Genomic DNA, 7691 nt, shown 5'->3' on the forward strand with positions numbered 1-7691 from the left:
ATCAAGGCATCCCATGTCATTTATCATCGAAATTACTCTATCATTCAAATTAATACAACAATTCGCAATCAATTACAACAAAATAAATATTGATGGCTTAACATAATATATTAACTTTAACACAACTCTTGATTGTAAAATATGTAATTGTGTTATATAATATAATTGGGCAAGAAATAGACCATCATTCGATCCAATTTGTAGTATTCTCTATTTCAATTCAAATGTTTTCTAATTAACATGTTAAAAACAAGAAAAAGAAGAAGATCAAAAAAGAATTTACTTACAAAAACTTAGAAAAAGCACTAAAAGCTAATGTGTTATATGCTTCTCGTTATCGCATCACAGCAGCAACTAAGTATGGTTAGGTATTTCCAAATTGGATGATTCTAAACCAAACCTAACATTTATACACTACATAAATTCTATCCAAGTTCAAATCCGAACACAAATTTAGGAAACTTCTTTCAATCAATCAATTCTAGAACAAAGCAATAGAGATGATAAATTAATGATCATTACTCAAACTTTGACCAATAATATCATATCTATCCATTCTTTTGTACTTACCATTTTCTCTTGTGTAGTTTCATTCAGAGTCAATCTATTATTGCTCAAGTGAGTTAGCTCCCGAATTCTAATTCGACTCGGTTCTTCATTAGTGAATCGAACCTATTTATGTGAAAAAAAATATTATATATTAGATAATATGACAAGATTAAAAGAAGCTTATGTAATTTTTCATTTATTTACCTCTTTTTCAACTCTTTGTTGTATATTTTGTGAACCACATGTATGATATATATTCAATTTATATTGGTTCTTTTAGTTTCATTCATACATATTCTGTATTTCAAATGTAGAGTATGAGAATCAATAAAAAATAAATCAATAAGCACAACTTTTTATTTTATGTACATGAAAAATATATTAGAATATAACCTGATATTCAGTTGACTTCCACAACTTTGAAAGATATTTTGCATATTTTTTGTAATTTCTAGTGGAATATTTATTAAAGATTATGCAAGTGTATCATATTTGTACAACCATGTTTTCTTTAAACTGTCTCTCCAATTATTATAAGATTGATGAATTTGAAGCAATACCGAAGCCTCATGACCTTCAACTTTAGATCGTTCCTGCAAAGAAAATGGTATTGTAATCTAATTACGTAGGAAGTAAATTAAAGAAAAAAACTATTATTTTTTCGCATACCAATGTAAGCTCAAATAGTTTTCTTTTTATTGTTGTATCAATATCTCTCCAACTTTTTACTTGTAAAGGAGTAAAGTTGACTTGTCTAGCTAAGATAGTGCATTGGCTTTTATAGATATCAGCATTATCTCTAACAGTCCGTTTCTTCCTCCATGATACTTCAAATCTAATACCATGAGGTAGTTTAACTTGTTTGAGATTACGTGTGGGACCACCTACTTTTCTTACTCTAAAAGAAGAATCTAAGGTAAAAAGGAAGAAAAAATTAAGTTACTAACAAATCAAACATAAATAATATATATATTATAAAACATGTTACCTCTATTAAGAAATTTTTCATGACTAGTAGTTGATCCAATTTCTCCCGTAAATGATGATGAAGCTTCTAAACCAGCTTTTGATTTAAATTTTGTTGAACATGTTGATCTTTATCTATTTGGTTAGATGAAGATGCGATCTATTATCCTCGTTACTATCTATATCATTATTGTTGTTGAATCTGCTTCTTACTTTTTTCATCCTTTATACAAATAATAAAGTTGTTGGAAAAAGCAAGATAGATAAATAACATAATAAAAATTGAGTATTAGTTTAAGAAATAAGAGATATCATATACTATGAAGTTAAAAAGAGATTACGTAACATAAACGATAGATAAAAAATAAAAAAAAAATTAAACTCCTCTATTTTCATCTTCTCCATCATCTAGTTCTTGACAATCTTCATCTATGATCAAAGGAATATTGTAATAATCTCTTAGATCAACTATCAACATAAAATATCAAATTGGGTTTCTTCTACCTTCAAGGTAAAAAACTTGTTCATATTGGAGAGTTAAGGAAATTAAGATTTTATACTATTCCAAGTGTTACTTTACTTAAATTTAAATTGGAGGTTAAATTGGATAAACACTCGCATATTGATTAAATTTATCCTAGGTCAAGCAGAGATTTGAACAATTTATAATCTGAAAACATCTTTCCTGTAGGATAATGAGTCCTTTATTTATGAATTTTTTTATTATTAGTTCAATATTATGGAGTTTTTTTTTTTTTTTTTTTAATTTCATAATTATGTAGGGGTTTTAGAAGAATTGCTAAGTGATTTTAAGTAACACATTGAATAATGTTATGTTGTAGTTGAAGTCATATGGTTAAGAATGTTTGTTTTATTTTAAATGGTTTCAAAATGACGAGAGAGCATATTTTTAGTATGTTTAAAAAGTTATAAGATTTAAATGGAAGTGATTTTTAATGTAGTTGATTTTGTACCCATGTGATTACCTAATACACCTCGAGAATGTGTTTTCATAATACAAATGATATGGTGATTTTCTGATACACCTCGTGAAATGTGTTTTTAAGGTGTAAATATGTTATGGTTATGTTTTTCGATGCACCACAAAGATGTGTGTATGTGCTATATATGCAGACCTACATGGATGCATGGAAAGAATTAGTCTATCGTGCGTAACAGTGTCATTTTACACCAACAAGCCAATAAATTGGGTATAGAATTTATGGTTGTTTCGCCTTATGTTATAGTTATCAAAAGTGATTTCTATGTATTTTCTAGTATTTCAATATTGTTGAATTGTTTATGAATTTTCACCGTATGATAACTCTCTCAAGTTTTTTAATTGCTTAGGTTTTACATCAGTTTACACCATCTTAATTTTTATTTAAATAATGATAATTTCCTCAAACAAATTTTCTATAAACTATCACTACTCATTAGGCTTTTTAGCTCAACCTTTTATAATTATTGTTTCACCAAGTTGCTCTTGAGTTTCAACATAAGTTAGCTTATTAAAAAACGCCATTCGTCTCATTAGTTTACTACGACATGTAGTTAAACAAAGTTCAGATAAGAGTATAGTTGTTGATATGTGTAAGTAGCATATTTAAGTTAAGTTTCAAGTTCAAGACGAAAATTATAGTATTTGATCAAAGGCTCAATAACATTATTGAGTTATATTGTCATCACAATCGGTCCTAGGTTCAAGAAAGGTAATTTGGAGTAGAGTGTGACATGAACCAATATCATATCTGAATGAGAGAGATGCTGAGGATGTGAAAGTATAGTTTAGGAATGACTTAAAAGAATTGAAAGTTACAATCTATACCAATAAGGTGCACTTTCTTTTTAGGTGTAGCTTAATCATAGGAACTCAAAAGATAAGCATGCTTAGTTTGGAGAAATTTTATGTTCGTATGACGCATGTGTGTGAGGATAAAACATATTGAAAAGATTCGTATTGATTTGTGAGGATAGTTTTCACTCTAGAAGTAGTTTAAGATAAAACAAGGAAAACGTAGCTAGGTTGCAAGGGAATTTCTGAGTGATTAGGTTCCAAATTCTATGCCTGGGGTCACATTGAAGAGTTTCATTTGATAAACATTTGATTTTTAGAAATTAAAGTTCATATACATTATGTTCAGCTTTTATTTTCTTATTTTGTTAACCACTTGTTTGGTGTGTTTTCAAAAATCAGGTAAATTTTTTAAAATTACAAAAGCAAGTTTTTTTAAAATAATATTTAAAACTTGTTTTTATTTTTGGAATCTAGCTAACCATAAAAGTGTTTAGTTAGAATAAATAAAAACAACAATAAAAAAATTGTAAGAAAACAAACATTGTTTTTATGAATATTACTTCCACTTCTAGGTTTCATTGTTTTGTTATTCACTTTCTACAAATATTTTTAAAAATCAAACCAAATTTTAAAAAATAAAAAATAGTAGTTCTTGAAAATATGTATTTGTTTTTAAAATTGGACTAAGAACTCAAGTGTTTCTATTAGAAATTTGAAAATCGTATTATGAAGTGTAGGAGAAAACAAAAATAAATTTCAATAAACAGAAGATTAAAAACAAAAGATTTACTAAATGAAACTTAAATAATTATTAAACAAGACCTTAAGATAAAAGTATGAGAGAGAATTATAAAAGAGCAAGAAATACAAGTGGAAAGATAAAAATTTTAGAGAGAAACTGTTATCTAGGGGAGAGAAATTTTAGAGGAAAAAACAAATTAGGGAAAGTTAAGAAAAAGTTTTTGATATACAGAAACGTCAATAATTGATTTTCCTAAAAGTTTGAGTCAAAATAATCAACGTAAATTTAATATTATGTCAACTCTTTAATAGATTTAGTAGAAAAAGAATATTTTCAAGAAACAAAAAAATTGAAAACATAATGGTTAATATAACCACCTTATGTTTTTAGAAAATAAAAAATAAAAGCAAATTGGTTATTAGGCACCTCGACCATTTAAAGAGTTAAAATTCATCGAAGGGCGAAAAAGCATGTACTACTTAGTGATTATTAATACCGTAATTACCATCGTTAATATAATTTTATTAACGATATAGTTTAATAATGTTAGATGATATATAATTAAATTTATCTTCATGTATTTAGTTTTCATGATAATATAAATACAACATTAATAATAAGCATGTTAACTTGTTTGAAAAGCCTAAAATGTCTATTTATTAATTAAATTTTTTTTAGACATTACATCGATATAGATGTATACATATTGAAACTTTGTTAATTAGTTTTAAGATGGAATCTCATGTTAACTAATAGGCTGCACTCATTTTTATAGATCTCATCTAATTGTTCAACCACAATTTGCCACATGAATTAATTTTCTTTTTCAAAAAAAAAAATATATATATATATATATATTTATTTATTTATTTATTTATTTATTTATTTTCTCAGTGTATCCTAAATTGTACCCTTTTTTGCAGCTAGACCACAAATAAGAAAAAATTAAAAAATATTTAAGAAAAAAATAGTTTGTCATGTGACAAATTGTGGATGAACATGCAAATGGACTACAGAAAGATGGATGTTGCTCCAAATCTACTTAAGTATTTTTCTTTTTTTACCCTAACTTCTTCATAAGGAAATGAAATCTGTAAACTGACACACTTACGAAAATTTAAAATTTAAATTAATGTTTCAATTAATACAACAAAATCTAGAGTTATAAATTGAGTTTTCTTTTTTTTTTTTTTTTAATCTTTCCATGTATAAATAAATTTATATTGATTTTACATAAATAAAGTTTAGTTGCCATAAAATATGAACAATCGCTCAAAATGTTAGAGATTCAAATCTTCCGTAAACACATTGTTAAATACGAAAAGAAAAAAAAAAAAGTTAAGTAAGAACAAAAACTGATTTAATATTGCTCAATTTTTTTTAAAGAAATAGTTATATGCTCAACACTAAAATTTTCAACTATAATCAAAACTCATAAAGCTTCCATAAAGATGAACAAAATTAGGATATTTTAATAGTTATTTCTGTCACGTGGGTTAATTGCTTCATAAGATGGCCCAACTTGTAGCTTTTTTGATACCAACAATTCATAAAAAAGTTAAGATAAAGCATGTGCGATAAGAAACGAGGTGCTCCACATAAAAATAAAAATAAAATATATATAAAAAAAAAAAAAAAAACTTTAAAGTTGATCCGGACTTCAAGAATGTTACGTTTCATTTTTTAGATATTTAATTTTGAAAATAAATTATTTTAGAAAAAAATAATAAAGTATTTGATAACTATTTAAAATAATTTTTGAACATTTCAAAGTATATTTAAATAATTTTTATCAAAAGAATTTAAATAATAATGACAATTTTGATAAACATTTGTTCTCTAATCAATCCAAAGAGGCCCTTGGTCACTTATTCATTAGTAAAACATTATTGAAATTTGCACATTTATCTATAAATTTTACTTTTCAACTTTGTACTTCAAATACAAACCTCCTAACTTCAACATATTAACTTCATACGTCATAATTTTATTCCATGTCTCAAATACTCCCTAGACTATCTTATCAAAGTATTGAGATTATTTTATAGGATTCTAATTCTTGTCGTTGTTGTACTTAAAAAAATGTTTGATAGTCCAATTAATTGCAATAATTTAGAAGGAAAAAAAAAGATAAAACGACAATAAGGGAAAGGACTTTGTTACGATATTCACCATTAATATGTTTCCAATGGGTCCATTTGTTCACAAGGTCTCATACTACTCAACTTACTTCTCTTTTTGAAGTTTTATAAGTTTATGGCATGTGTTGAATATATTATCTTATATTATTGGAATTTCCTACAATAACATCATTTACCTTAATTAACTACTCGTATTATCTAATATACCTTATGGATATTTATTCATTATTTTATTTTTCTTCTATTACTTTCTTTTTACCTAATGTCCAAACCACAACATTTATCTTCTTCCCAAAATTCATGAAAGGGATCCATACCAGCATTAAAAGTGTATCAAAATTACCTCTTAAAATAGAAGAAAATAGTTGTGCAATTAAATTAGTGGAGGAAAGAAAATAGCTTTATTATCTAATTGCAAGTATAGTATGAAAAAAATACCAAATATATCCTTAAAGTAAAAGGGTGCTTATAATTTGATTGAAGACATGTTGGAATATTAAAAATAATTTTAAGGATAATTGCCATGGATAGCATTTTTAAGGATAATAACAAAAAGTGTATAACATCATTTAAAAAAATTGCAAGTATAACTAAGTCTATCAACGACGATAGGCTTCTATCATTGATAGACTCTTACTAATAATATGATCAACAATGATAAACTCCTACTAGCGATATGGTCTATCACTATATACTATCTAAATTTTATCATATATATATATATATATTAGGCCGGATTGCTATACTTGCAACTGTCTCTAATTTTCATGAGTGGAACATTTGTAATTGAAAATTTTCAATCTTTTAAAAGTATAAATTATTGTACAACATTCAGCTAAAGTGGATAACAATAATTGACATGCACTCGAAAATACATTCAATTATTTGTAAGAGGACCACCTAATTTAGGTTTTTTGTCCAACTTTTTTTCATGACTTTAACTTCAGCTTTAATTTTTAAAGAATTCACTAAAGGTTAAATTATATTTTTGGCGAATGTATAAGTCGAAAACAATAATTCATGAACACATTATCCAAGTATTTTTTTTGTCGTGAATGTTAATATGATGAACGTATATGTGGGCCTAATACTATTTGATAATCGCATATGTCAGTTAAATGTGATAATTCAAGAATTTTGTAGATTTAAAATTCACAATTATTTAACCATCACATGATGTTAATGACAGGTATGGATAAGAAATGAAAAAAAAAAAAAAAAAAAAAAAAATTGGTACGATCCCTAATATCCTATCTAGTTGGGTCCATATAAATGGGACGTGACATTTTCAAGACATACTCATTATACAGCTGATTCATTTAGCATGTGAGAATTATTATAAGATCTTCACACAGTTGTATGATAATGTCCAATTTCATTATAGATTCTCATGATTATTTTTTTTAATTAAAATCATTTAAAAAGTTTAATGAAAAACATTGTCTCTTGCTTAGCCTTGATTTCCCTAATCGAGCCAATGTGAAACTTTAATTTG

Source organism: Benincasa hispida, chromosome 12 (genome assembly GCF_027475165.1).
Source record: "Benincasa hispida cultivar pf3 chromosome 12, pf3_genome.v1.1, whole genome shotgun sequence".
Taxonomy (NCBI): Eukaryota; Viridiplantae; Streptophyta; class Magnoliopsida; order Cucurbitales; family Cucurbitaceae; genus Benincasa; species Benincasa hispida.